Here is a 15,008-nt window from a genome sequence, read left to right on the forward strand (position 1 = left end):
AAATATGTAAGGAAGGAAATTTTCAAATTTCTCTCTTTGCTTTCAGACAAAACTTTATTATATAAATAAAAAAATTCAAAATGGGGAAAATTATTTTCACCCCTCTCTCGTATTCGAGTGTCGGTGGCAATCTTTCGTTCCTAGAACAGGCAAAAACACCACCTATCACCCATACGGTCACACCTTCATTTTCAAAAAGAAAAGAAAAAAAATTAAACCTTCTGTCACGAACTGACAATATTCGAGACGACTTTGTGAACTACGTCCCTCCACCAGCAGAATCATTTCAATATTAGAATTCAATAAGAGACAATGCAATCCTTGCTTGCCCCCTTTTTTCAATGATTTAGTTTATACCCGGCATCAGAAGCTTATAACCGCCCACCGAAGTTCATAACAAAAGCCTTTTTTTCAACTCTACGTTAGCGTTAAATTTTTCTATAATAAATAAAGAAAAGTTCCACTAGGCCCTAGCAGGGCTAGATTTAATTTTAGAAGTAGGAATGGAGAACGGTTAGTATTTACTTCATTCCGACTCATAGCCCAGTATAGAGCCCCTCCTTCCAACACGAAAGTTGGCTCACGTAAACAACGTTTTGATGACGTTTCTGACGGGGACGGCGAAAAATACGTAATTCCTTTTTACCTCTGTCGCTATGACCCGCCTCTTCTTTCATACCCCTCCGTCCCGTGGAAGGGGGTCCGGGACTTTGACGCGCGCCCAGATTACTCTGTTCTCCATTCCTACTTCTAAAATTAAATCTATCCCTGGCCCTAGCTAAAGGGCATCGTAAACTATTACTCTTAGTAACTGCCATATAATATACTCCTGACTTCATGGAGGCTTGCTCACCGTGCTCACGTGACAAAAATAACTGGTGGTAAGAAGGTATAAGTACTTTTGGGCACGTTAACTTGACATTTTCATGATGAACGGAGTGTATTTGCATTTTAAAGCAGTTTTCTTTTTCGGAGACTGTGCTTAGGGTAACTTCGAACGTCGACGGGGTAAAGTGAGATAGATTTTATACAACTTGTACACTAGAGTTTGTCAAGAACCCATTTAAGATCTGAGAACGTATGAATTGTAATAGAGCGCTTCTACTTCAAAGCTCGGAAATGATATATACAGGGTGCTGCCAGAGATGTGTGACTTAAAATGACTCCTCCCCTTTCCACCAAAATGGCGCCGAACTTCACAGAGTGAAAGGCTCCTGATTGGCTAAGTGGGGGCCTGACGCTTAGTAGGGGAGTTTTTCACCCCTTGGCCCACTCCCTATAGGTTAATGTTATAAAAGTGCTTCAAAATCATTTATTCTAGACTGTAATTATCTTGTCATGCGAAGTTTTAAGCAAAGTAAGCCAATAAAAGTATACAGGGTGTTTCTGATAAGTCTGCCTACAATTAAAAGGTGTGTTTTTAGTGTCAACATTTATTTATACAGAGGTATGGGCTTTCAAACATTGATTGGCCCTTGAAACAAGGAAATGATCACGAATGTGGAGTGATTAGCCTTATTTTACCAGCGTAAGCGCACTTCTACCCAATTAGTAGGACACTTCGTAAAGCTAGAGACTTAATAAGAGCTAGTTCGAGAACGACGCGAGAATTGACTACACTCGGTTTTGCAGTCCATCTTACTATTTAGTCTGTCCTCACCAGGCGTTATTTTACGAGAATCTATGACGTTTCACTACGTCACTTCACGACAAGCTCTCAGTAACCAGTGAGAAGACTTATGGAAAATATCTTATGAACTTATGCTACACGCAATTAAAACCAAATTACTGGATAATTTCGTGTTAAACTACTTCTGAACTGGTAATTATATCCCGATATGGTCAAATATACCTCGACAGTATACCTGTATGGGTTTTATACGGTATATCATCAAACGCCGCGATTCTTCGCTTGAATGTTTTTCAACCTTGACTTAAAATTTACTCATAACTGCAGTTTATCGATAATTGAATCCGTCCTGGGTAAAATGGGTTTTAAGGTTAGTGGTTGGGGGAAGGGGGAGGGGCTTAATGGATTGACGTGACTCACGGTATATCTCGAGATTCTCCAGTGAAAGAATTACTCAATTTTATTTAAATTAATTTAAAAGGAAAACACTTTTGCTTGCAAAGCGAACTTTAAATTCTTCAAGGCTCTTTTCCAAAGTTTCTTTTGTATTTTTCGCTAAAACAAACTGCGTTTTCAAACCTCATTATTTATTGCTCATCGTTTAAATTTTAAACTAACTTCCAAAAATGTTTTCTTTCATTGAGAATTTTAATAAATTTTTAAGAATTTTAAGTGAAAAGGCTAGAAAATGACGTATTGTACGTAAATAAATTGTTAATAGAAACTTTTCTAAAGAGTGGACTGTCTGCTTCATCAAGAAGAGATATCTAGTTTATTAGGGAGAAGGTATAAGATGCCTAAGTATTCGCGTGCCATACTCCCCCTTTCAAAATACAAGAGGGGAGACGTAAAAGGAGGCCGGGCTATTTCGCCTCTCCTCAGTAGGAAAATACGTAATTTTCCCGTCATTCGCGTCGTGCTGAGGTGAGTTTTCAAGAACCAATGAGATGCGGGTTGTAATTTAGAGGCGCGGATTTACTCCGGACCTACGTTTGGATTGGAGATAAAGCTAGAAATGTGGCGAATTTATACCTTCTCCCTAGTAAACTAGATATTGCTTCTTGGCTTCATATAGGCTTAATACGGAACATTGATTGGTATTGTATTTTTACAACAAAGACGTTAGATAGGGCTTTCGAAGTTACCAGTCCATGTTAAAGTCATATCTAACGTCTTTGGAATTTGGATCATGTACATACCCATCAATGTTAGGTCTTAAGAAAACAAACAGGTCAAATTAACGCCCCTGATTGACCTTTGGAAACTCCGGGTCATTGATAGTATAACCGACTTCTATTGGACATTTTTTGATGACACAAACTAAAACTAATTAAACACTCGTAGCTTTGGGAAAATTTAAAAAAGCTAGTACCTTAATAATGTAAACTGTTTGAAGCTTTTTAAGAAGGTACTTTCTAGAAACAAGGTATTGTTTTTTCTTTACAAATGGCTATTTTTCAACCTTTTCAAAGTTGAACGTACTATACCTAAAGTACAAATGAATAACAATGTACTTAAATAATCAAAATCAGGAATAGGAACCACGGAATCGCATTACGTTATTGCCTTTTAAAATAAACCTCTCTATGTAGAGTACTCCTTCATTAGGCATTTATACCATGGATTTCCCTCCATTACCTGAATTAAAATCGGAGGGCCAAAAATAAAATTCTTATTATTAATATTATTATTATTGTTAGGAGCCATACGTCTTTTTAAATCGTTAGGGTATACAGGGTGTTACAAAAAGGGAAGTACAGTGGATTCTATGGTAGAATTGTTCCGCGACATTTTGTCGTCTTATGACTCTGGGTTACACTTTTGAAGTTTTAATTAAATTGTTTTACGGATGACCCCTTAAAATGAAAGACAATTAAAATTTAATTAAGGGGTCATCCCTAAAACACTCTAATCATAACTCTCGTGAATGGTCTCCTTTTACAGCCGTTTAGGCTTTGAGTTGTTCATCAGTTAATCGGAACTTAAATATTGATCAGGGATATATTTAATTTTAGAAGTAGGAATGGAGAACGGTTATTATTTACTTCAGTCCGACTCATAGCTCAGTAATGAGCCCCTCCCTCCAACACGTAACGAAACGTTCAAATTATCTTATTGGCTCACTTAAAGTACGTTTTGCTGACGTTGCTGACGGGGACGCGAGATTCTCCCCCCCCCCGTTCCGTGGAAGGGGGTCCAGGACTTTGACGCGCGCCCAGATTACTCTGTTCTCCATTCCTACTTCTAAAATTAAATCTATCCCTGTATTGATAAAATGAAAGTGAATATTTTTGAGGTCTTGACCGATGCTTATACGGACTTCCAAAAAGTACCCGACGCCTCGACCAGTGTCGGTATAAATGCTCTCTCTCTCCCTCTCGCGTCGAGAATTGAATTCGTAATTCGTTGACTCCGTGGTGGTTTATTGTTGGAATATAAACCGAACCCTTTTTTATTTTCACTTACAATATTCAGTGTGTTTAATACCAAGCCAGTTATATATCCAAAGCCCTAATCATGGCAAAGATTAATTGCAATCTCAACTTGACATAGAACCAACTGAAAGCCCGCGGTCAGAAAGCTAGCTAGGAAACTTACAATCATTGGTTGGCCTCGTTTAAAAGGTCAACGCCCAATCCTCGACCTTTTCGACGCTTGTTTTGTCACCACTCTTATTATACTTTTCATTTCCCCTTCACGTTTTTAATTATAAATAGCCGCCTTCTATTAGTTTTCATTCGTAGTTTGCCGCAAATGATTAACAGTAAACATCTTCCCGTATCTTTAACTTTATTGCAAATTACGCCTGGAATTGCGTATTGATTAATATCATTTCCAAAGGTCAATAGAAACAAAGGCATATTATTGGGTTTTGTTTGGAAGACGTTGGTAACTTTAAGATTGAAAAGGGGTACTATAGTGTTTTTTCTTGTTTTTTCCATCGAAACACTTTCTGAAAGTTTTTCTTTTAGCCTAAGCAAGGCCGCTAGTCAGAAAACTCAGAATGACACTCTTTTGTTTTTTACTGGATCGAGGTTCTCTCGTGTGTGTTTGGATATTTTATAAACTCCCTCGTTACAGCCTTGACGTTCCGCCCTAGAAATTAATAACTTTTCTTATTTATTGTCAACGTTATTGTCTTTCTATCGAGTTACTTCATATTTTATTAAAATTTACTTTGGACGAGTTTATTTTCGTTTCCTAGGGGGTTTTAAAGGGTTACGTAATGGTTTCGTAACGTTTTATCTTTGCGAAAACGATTCGAAACTTAAGAAAAGCAAAGAAAAGAGAAGAGAATGGGGTTTTAATCAAAATATCATTGAAAGTGAAGGTGAAGAGATTTCCAACGAGTTATAGGGCGGAGTTTGTAAACAATCGAACAGTTGAGTGTTTGGTTTTTAGGGTAGAATAGGGTAAATATTGTATAATTAAGCGATTTTGTGGTTTTCGTTTTTAGAACTCTATAGAGCGTCTTTAGACCATGTTTGTTTGTAGAATTTTCAATAGATTTTTGCATTAAAGAAATAAAATTGTGAAGGTTGAAGGACCCGTCTCTAATCTTTTAGGTGTTGAATATTGAACAATATTTTTAATTTATAGGTTTAGGCCGTTATATAAACTTAAATCGATCCTTTTACATTTATTTGTATTTTAACCTTACATTCGGAGCTATATTTTCCATATTTTTCTTAATTGTTTTTGGTTTTAAATGCCCTCTTTTCACTCCAAGCTTAATGATTAATCATCCATGTTTTAACGTTTTATGACATGTTCATATAAATATAATATTTAAATGGTAAACGGTAGCCGGTAAGCGATCAGCTTGCACAGTGGTTTAGCATCAGACCACATGTTTCGTCGAACCCTAGCCATAGCAATGGTAACTCTGTTAACAATACATAGTTTGCAGACTAGGAGGATTCACACCATTTACACAGGGAGGCCAGGCTTCACGTGTTACACAAGGCGACCTGACTCACTAGGTGAGTTGAGTCTAAAGCCTGGCCTCCTTGTGTATATGGTATAAATCCTTCTAGTCTGTAAAATATATATATATATATAAATAAATTTACTAGTCATGTTCCTATTTACTAATCATGTTTTTCAATTTAAATGCTTTTATAGCGTTACAACCAGATAGATAGATAAACAAAGCAGGTTCTTAATTATTATAATCCATTTTAATCAAGCCAGGGAACAATGACGTGTACCTCAAGGAATGTCCAAGGCTTACGTTAAAATTCGCATTATGTCTTAAACTTACTATTTTTGATAGAGTAATCATTGTATTAAGTAAATGAAGCGCCTTCTCTCCGCGATAATTAAGGAATTAAGGAAATTTAGCGGCAACACCGAAATTTTCAGGAAAGAAAAAGAAGCTGGGGGTTTATTTTTAATTTGAAAAAGCTTAATAGCGCTACACTTCCCCACGACCTCCCTTTTTCCTACCTTCATCTTCTTCTTAGGTTTTTAATTCTTTCAGGCACCCGTCTTTTTCTTCATTAGTTGGTGTGTGTCCGCTATGGGACTTCATTAACTAAGATTGATTAATGACTCTGACAATCAATAGTCAGTAGTTGGGGTTGGGGGGGGGGCACCTCTGGCTAACTCTATAAACCTCTCTTCAAACCAAAGCTTCACCAACTACTTTTTTTCTTGGTTTTTCTTCTTAGTTTTTGACAGAAGTAAGTAATACGAAGTTATCATATCACTTTAAACAGAAGTTTATGACTTCACTAACTTCTGATTTAAATAATTCCTAAAATTGTCTGGTTTTACGACGCGATGGGTTTACTGTTTTTTATTGACGTACGTCAAAAAGGCGCGTTCAGTAGCACGTACCGGAGAGATAGGAGTGTGTTGATCGGTTTTTCTTGCTGAACGCAACCATGCAACAACGTCATACCAAGAAGCGATATCTAGTTTACTAGGGAGAAGCTGTAAATTCGCCACTTTTCCAGCTTTATCTCCAGTCCAAACGTAGGTCCGGAGTTAATCCCCGCCTCTAAATTACGACCAGTATCTCAATGGTTCTTGAAAACTCACGTCAGCGCGACGCGAATGACGAAAATTATACGTATTTGCCGACTGAGGAGAGGCGAAATAGCACGGCCTCCTTTTACAAGGTCCCCCCCTTGTATTTTGAAAGGGGGAATGGGACTATGGCGCGCGAATACTTAGGCATCTTATACCTTCTCACTAATAAACTAGATATCACTTCTTGGTTTGACCCAAAGAACATGTTGCCCTTTAATTTATGCCAGAATTATCAGAAACACCTTGTAAAGTGGTATAGAAAAAATTAAAGTTTAAAACAAATTGCAGTAATGGTTAGGCACCCTGCAGTATCCTAAACGTTAAAATGAAAATTAAATTGTCGAAGGTCTTAGCAAATAAATCCTCTCAAATTGAACGTTTACTTCATGGGGTTATCTACTTCTTCTTTTGATCCCTATTTCCGCAAAAAGAGAGAGAAGGAAGTAAGGGGGGTTGGACAACTAATACCTCCCCTCTCCCCATTTTCTCATCAGTGCCTCGAATTAATTAGAAAGGAAAGGTCTAGGTTAAAAAGAGTCACTCCTCTTATACTCCCGCGCAATTTCGCACGAGGTTGTGTTTGTACGCGAAGTAATTGTTAATGAAGGATTATTGCCGACTGAATTACGATATTCGCTTCAGTGATTAGCCTTTGCCCCTGTTAACGTATTTTCGTCAAATGAAGTCCCATTTTGTTCGTGCTTAGTTTATAATAAAGACAGTGGTATCTTCTGGTCGATCAGAGGTCTGAAAACTTTCTGGGGCAGGCTTTGTACGTGATACGCTTTCCGAGTCGAATTGTCGCACTTTTAATGTGTTTTTTTTTCTTTTAGTCCATTTAATAATTCCAGGCTTTGCTATAATTCCATATACCGTTTCACTCATGCAGGGTTTCTTTGGAATTGACGCTCTACTTTGAATTGCTATTTCAAATGGAATATAACTCTTTCGCCACGTATCTAGAGGGGCTAATCACTCCAAGATTCCATTTATTCTAAATACTAGTTACGTGAAATTATTTTAACACCGTCAATAGAGATTGGGTATAGACAAAGCTATAGGTTCCGGAACTATCCAGTAGCCAATGGACTATCACCTCACCACTCACAGGTGTACCTTTGACTGCGTTAAAAGTATTAAAGCCCTACCCTTAACACTGAAAAAAAAATGTGTATATATACAGGGTGTTTCTGATAAGTCTGGCATAAATTAAGGGAGATGTTCTTTGTGTAATTTTGAGTCGAAAATGTAACTTCTATCTCCATTTTGCTGTCCGGGCCACTATTTTCGAGTTATGATTTGAGTGTTTTAGGGATGACCCCTTAACATAAGTTTATAAGATATGTTCCATAAGTATGTTACTACCCATACTTCATAATGTTAGAGGCTTAATGAGAGCTAGTTCAAGAACGACGTGAGAATTGACTACACTCGGTTTAGCAGTCCATCCTCCTCTTTAGTCGGTACTAAGCCTTTGACAGCGCCTCACTAGGCGTCGCTTTACGAGAATTTATGACGTTTCACCTACGTCACTTCATGACAAGCTCTCATTAACGAGTGACACACTTATGGAACATATCTTATAAACTTATGCCTTAATTATATTAGCATTGTTTTTCAGTTGCACTAGAAAGCATAACTCGAAAACGGTTACCCGGACGTCTAAATGCCATTGAAATTACATTTTCGACTCAAAATCGCCCAAAAGAACTCTTAACCCCCCTTGAAGACTCATCAAAACCACCCTGTATATTCTGAATATTACAGAATGAATAGCTCCTCGATCAAAACCACCCTGTATATTCAGAATAATGCAGAATGAATAGCCCCTCGATGAGATCCCAACCCCAGAAAAAGGACATTATTGGTCAAGCGAAAAAATTATGGGTGGCAGGCAGTGGGGTGAATTTATACCACGTCGGTTTTCGAGGAAAAAAAGGGGGGCGGGCAGGAAGCTTCCTTCCTTCATTTCCTTAATTAAACGATTATTATTCAAGCTAAGTGTTCGGTGGCTAGGTGCATGCCTCTGCACCAGACTCAATTATGATAAATTGGTATCCCATTTGCTCATTAAATCTGGATTACTTTTTTTTTCTTTACTTTGCTTGGTTTGTTTGAGGGGCAAGATGAGGTTGACGAGAAGAATGAAATTTAAATTTAGAAGCCGGGCCAATTATGTGGATTCTATTGAGTGGAATTAACCCTTTTAAAAGTCTTTTAGAAGGTTTCATACTTTGCTGCCATAGATGAGGCTTTTCTATTACGAATAATAATGAATTTAACCGCCGGGTGACTTGGGAATAATATATTATTAATTTCATATACTAAATTAAATATCTAATGATTTTTCTTAAATTAAGATGAATTGTGGAGGTTATTATCTATGGTTATGTGTTTGAAATTAAAATACATATTAAGCGTCATCTGAAATACGGGGTGTTTCTGATTAGTCTGTTATAAATTGAAGGAAATGTTCTTTGGGCGATCTTGAGTCGAAAATGTAATTTCTACTGTGTAACATTTTGTGGTCCGGGATACTGTTTTCGAGTTATGATTTGAGTGTTTTATGGATGACCCCTTAATTAAATTAGAAATCATTTTCTTTCAGTTTCTTAATAAAATTTAAGGGGTCATCCGTAAAATACTAATACAATCTTAACTTCAAAACAGTGTCCATTGTGGCAAAATGTTATAGAAATAACATTTTTGAGTCAAATTCGCTTAAAGAACATCACCCTTAATTTATGCCAGACTTATCAGTAACACACTGTATATTACTTAAATTGCATCCCATTAAAATTTTTGGGGAAAAATATAGGGTAATTATACGGTATGCGATGAATCTGTAATTTACAGGTGTATATATTTTATAAATTACCAACTCGCATATAAATCTATAACTCTGGAATTTTAAAAGCTTCAAAATTTTAATTTAAAAACACGGGGAAGGGGGGCGGGGTAATTTTCAGAACGCAGGTGAGGCTTTAGTATAAAGATAAACAAACTTTCTTCAATTTAATTTCTAAATTTGTCTTTTAAATTAAAAGTCCCCCGAAATGTTTTAGACTAATATAATATTTACCAAGTTAATTAAGCAACTACCCCGAAAAGTTTATATAACAAATTAAAACCGTTGAAAAGGAAAGCATAATAAATCATACTCGTACAGTACATACCTTAAGTTAATTAATTAATTAATTAATTAATTAATTAATTGAGTTCTTTATTAGTAATCCAATTTGCAGCACAAGTATATCCACTTCCAAGAAATTTCAATTAGCACAAATATATACTTCTTGGAAAGTTGAAATAATCTTGATTTTTAAACACAAACTAAATACTTCTCACGCGCTTGTATTATATTTCTAAAGTGACTTCTAAAACATTCTATAAAGAAATGACGGACTTGGTGAAGTATCTTTTTAGCAGACGCTCGAGGGCCTCTGCGGGGCCACCACAAACTTTCTTTTAAATTAACTTCTTTTGGTTGCTGCCAACGTCCGTCCGTCTGTACAGTCTGGAGTTGAAAGTAAGACCTGTAGAAACTTGATGGCTGGCTTCGAAATAACGTTGACTTTTTTCTTCGTGAGTTAGAAAGGATAAATGAACCTTACAAAACCGGGTTCAAGGGCGTATAGTTATTACGTAGTCTTTTTATATTCTTACCGGTTTTTTGGATTTATAAGACTGACGGCCTTCCCCGAAAGATCTTTAAGAATAAACAGCAAAAACATTACTCTCTCTTTCTCTCTCCCTACCTCCCTCCCTCCCCCCCTCTCTCTCTCTCTCTCCAGCATACAAATAAAAATAAAGATAAAGAGTTAAATTATTTTATTTTTTATCCCCTATCATTCTGTTAGTAATATTTTGATTTTCTATTGCAATTTTCAATACGAATTTACACCACGGTTGTATATTGGCCCTATTGGGGGTGGATAAGTATTTAATGGGATGATGACACTATTTTCGGAGAGTTTTTATTTTCTCTCTTTTTTTTGCCATATTGACCGCTCTGTTTTTGTCTTTCTTCTTTGATCAAATTGTGTAGGGAATATGAACGGACTCTTGCTAAGAAAGGGTTTTGTTATCCACGGACGAAACTTTCCGAATAGCCTCCGTAAATAGACCATTTCGATGTAACTACGAAGGGAAAGACACGGGGGTAAAACGCTGCCTTCCATCTCGCTATTTTGGTGCCTGCGCTGTACTTATTTTGTATCGTGAGAGTGCTCAGAGACGGTAATGTACTAGCCCCTTGTATGTCCCGTTACTGATACCCCTTTTCAAGAAGTGATATCTGGTTTATTAGGGAGATGGTATAAGATGCCTAAGTATTCGCTCGCCATAGTCTCAGTCCCCCTTTCAAAATACAAGACGTAAAAGGAGTCCGGGCTATTTCGCCTCTCCTCAGTCAGAAAATGCGTAATTTTCGTCATTCGCTTCTCGTTGACGTGAGTTTTCAAGAACCAATGAGATGCTGTTTGTAATTTAGAGGCGGGGATTAACTCCGGACCTACGTTTGGACTGGAGATAAAGTTAGAAATATGGCGAATTTATACTTTTATTTATTGCTTCTTGCCCTTTTTTACGTCGAAAAAGTCTATTTCAACCGCTGTTACCTTTTTCACGCCTAGTACCACCTGACGTGTTCGTCCAATAGGGGTACTCCCCAGTACTTCGCGGAGTAGCCTAACGCGTAGTGCCATCCATTACAGAAACTTAATTGCATGTATCTTCTTTAATATTGTAAGTAGAAACATGGTTCCAATTGATAACATTCATTATTTTAAACGCTCTTCCGATTAACAAAGAAAAAAAAATTCAAGCCCGGAGTATCCCTTTAAGAAAGCTTTGTCCGGCTCTTGACCGGTACTTGCAACTGACCAATAGTATCATCCTCTATTTAATTTTCTTTTTGAAAGAGTGTGGCGCCTCCATCTTCGCTATCAGTGGAGTCTCAGCTTGGGGAAGAAAAAAAATAATATTATAAGCATTCAAGGATATGTTTCTCGATGCGTGTCTTGTCTTCTTGAAGAAAATTCTGCTTAGATAGAGTAAAAACGCATCGTACATGATGGCGGAAGGAAACCGGGGGGGGGGGAAGGAAGAAGAACATTTCTTTTTCGCTGATTGAATTAAATTTTGGGGAAAAATGTGCTTCGGTTCGTTAGAAAATATATAGGGGCCGTGACACTAAATTTTTTTCTTTATATCTGGTTCCTAGTTCTTCTACCCGCGTGTATATGACGTAATTATATTTTAGGGACGTGAAGTAATGGACACATCGAAGAAAAAGGTATGTGTACAGAAATCAAATAAACAAATGCGTCGGCTACGTTGCATCTGTAGACTTAATTGGGGAAAATATGCTATCTTATTTTTGAGAAAGTATTTTGTTTATTTGTTTGTTCTTTATGTATAGTTGCAATTAGCTCATTTTCGACTTTGATTTACCATGCTGCATGATTGGTATCAGTAACACCGGGGGAAGGGTTATTAGTAGTGGTTTGCTTCAGTTCTTCTCAAGGCTGGGCCCGCGAACCCCTAGCTATTAAGACTGTACAGAGCGTTGATACTAATCTAGGTTTATGAATATCCCCTAAATAATCGTCATTTTATTAAATATAAAATTTGTTAAAAAAACATAAATAATGATGGCCGAAATCGTAATTAAGTTAATCGTTACCGATGCCGTTTGTAACAATTTTATTTTATGTTGTGGACTTCTAAATACTATTTTTCGATGCAGTTATCGAAGTTTTACTGGAACCGATACCGATTTTAACCGTTTATTTAACCCAATGAAACCGATATCGACCGACTTTTATCGATTATCAACCGATCTTTACCGATTATTTAAACTTGGCGAGATAACCGATTATTTCACCCAATTGAACCGATATCGACCGAATTTTTATCGGTTACTTTTACCAATTTTCAACCGCTTTTTACCGATTATTAAAAGATTTTACCGATTATCAACCGACAAATCGGCAAATTAACCTCAAACCTTTTAAGCGGTAAAAAGAATTCATTTTACTTCAGATAATGGTTTTCTAATATTGATTATTTGCTTTTACGTGGTGATATGTATGCACATAAGTAGGAAAACGATTTGACTTCCACAACAAATCTGTAATATTCTACTGTTAAACTAACTATAGGTGTGTCTTTTGTATTTTTTGATAACTTTCGTCTAATACATTACTGATGGGCAACTATATTGTATTCTTGTTTGAAATATTTAAAGATTTAGTAGGTATGAAGGAATTCCTTTGATACTTTTGAGGGACGAAGGATGAATTATTTATTATTTATCCTTGCATACCTGTAAGATCTTTTACCCTAAAGGGTTTATTTTAGTTTTTAGGGAAAATATTTTCTTGGTTTCATAATTTATGAATATGGAAGCGTGACGCCATGTTTCTTAAATATACCTGGAATATCGTTGAATTTATTTATCCTTGTGTGTGCAAGATTAAATACTCGAATTTTAACAGGAATACAGAACAGCTATAAGTTCATTATAAGATATTCTCCATAAGTATGACACTTCCTATACTTCGTAATGCTATAGAGACTTACCGTTCGAGCTAGGATCTTACTCTGTAGATTGCGTATCCACAGTTTTAACTCCCGGACAAGTTAACAGTTCGGCTTAGTTCGGAGCGCTGCGGAAATGTTTTGAAATGGATGAGTGGTATATATGAAGCGTAGTAAAACACACTCTTTAAAATAAACCGGGTGTTTCTGATAAGTCGGCCATAAATTAAGGGCGATATTCCTTGGGCGATTTTGAATCGAAAATGTAACATCTAGCTCCATTTTGACGTCCGGGCCACTGTCTTCAAGTTTAGATTGGAGTATTTTTCACATGACCGCTTAAATTTAATTAAGAAACTGATTGAGACAATGATTTCTAACTTAATTAAGGGGTCGTCCCTAAAACTAAAACACTCAAATCATAACACGAAAACAGTGGCCCTAACGGCAAAATGTCATAGAACATTTTCGACTCAAAATCGCCCAAAGAACACCCCCTCAATTATTTATGGCAGACTTTAATAGCAACACCGTGTATTAGCGTATGTTTTCCTCGTCAGATATATTTGGTTAGATTTAGAGCTTCTTTCTTAATTTTAAAAATATCGAGTATCTTGAAAATATACCCACACGTTTTCGTGTATTTCTAGGAAAGTTATTTCTCGGTCGTATTTTCGAAGCGATTGAATACATTATCCGGATGAGTTTAATTCCTAATTTTCCGGAGAGGATTCTTTCGGATGAAATTTCCGCCAGTAATGGAATTTTTAAATTCGGATTTTATCTATGAGGTCTGTTGAGAATTTTCACGAAGTTTTTCATCTCAGATGCAATTGCAATTGTTTTTCACTCGATGAATTAGAATTTCAAATTATTTTGGGGTATTGCGCCAGGGTTTTTGAGCTCTCTCGAATGAAAGACGTAGTTTATTGAAGAAAATGTGGGCGGAGATTTTGAATCTATTTTAAGTAATATATCATACTAGGAAAACATATAAGCGACACTGGGAATCTTTATGGTGATTGCTTGATACTTCGAGATGCGTCAGGAGCTTATCCAAGCCCATTTGGATGTCACCATGACAGGTCATCGTAAGCCTAACCAGAAGTATATAATACTTCTCTTCCAAAGAAGTGTACTCTAGAGATGGGCCGATACCAGTTTAAACCGATACCGATATGATCCGATACTTGGGAAACCGATACGTACCGATACCGATATTTTACCCGATCCTTCGATTAAACCGATATCAAACCGATACCGATATGGTATCGGTATCGGCCCATCTCTATTGATGATTCTCGATCCAATTTCGGTACTTGAAACTATAAAACTGGCTTATCATACGAAAAACCCATTCTAGACACTAGTTACGTTATCCAAAAATAGATGAAAAACTGTGCTGTCTCAGAGTTTAGGTCTTACGGCATCATCTACTCTCAACATAAGTATTTATTTTCTTCAAAAAATATCGGGTAGAAATATCGGTTCATTTTTAACCGATACCGATATATCGGTTAAGGCCAAATATCGGTACCGATACCGATATGGCATCGGTATCGGCCCATCTCTATGTACTACAAAGCGGGGTGATTGTAATATGATTCTCCCCAACATCATTTTACATTTGGAGCAAGGTTACTAAACCGAATCACATACGCGATAAATAGTTCCCTCATCATTACTCTATTATCACTTAACTATTTGCCACGTCGCGCTTCTGGATTTATGTCCCACCACGTTGAGACGAGGTTTGTGGGTTGATTGCTGAGGATTTAGTACCTAAACAGTTATAGAA

At 36.7% G+C, this 15,008-nt stretch overlaps 1 long non-coding RNA gene across 1 annotated transcript; it reads right to left on the reverse strand.

Moving 5' to 3' along the window:
• Positions 1-11,508: 11,508 nt before the first annotated feature.
• On the reverse strand, positions 11,509-13,367 carry LOC149610336 (uncharacterized). The gene is made up of 3 exons (XR_016376703.1): positions 13,253-13,367; positions 13,105-13,180; positions 11,509-11,628 (listed from the first exon to the last, which is right to left on the reverse strand). It is a non-coding gene; the product is annotated as an uncharacterized LOC149610336 (long non-coding RNA).
• Between the last annotated feature and the right edge of the window lie 1,641 nt (positions 13,368-15,008).

Source organism: Phalangium opilio, unplaced genomic scaffold (genome assembly GCF_054372755.1).
Source record: "Phalangium opilio isolate 3A_F unplaced genomic scaffold, DU_Popi_V2 ptg000329l_1, whole genome shotgun sequence".
Lineage (NCBI taxonomy): Eukaryota > Metazoa > Arthropoda > Arachnida > Opiliones > Phalangiidae > Phalangium > Phalangium opilio.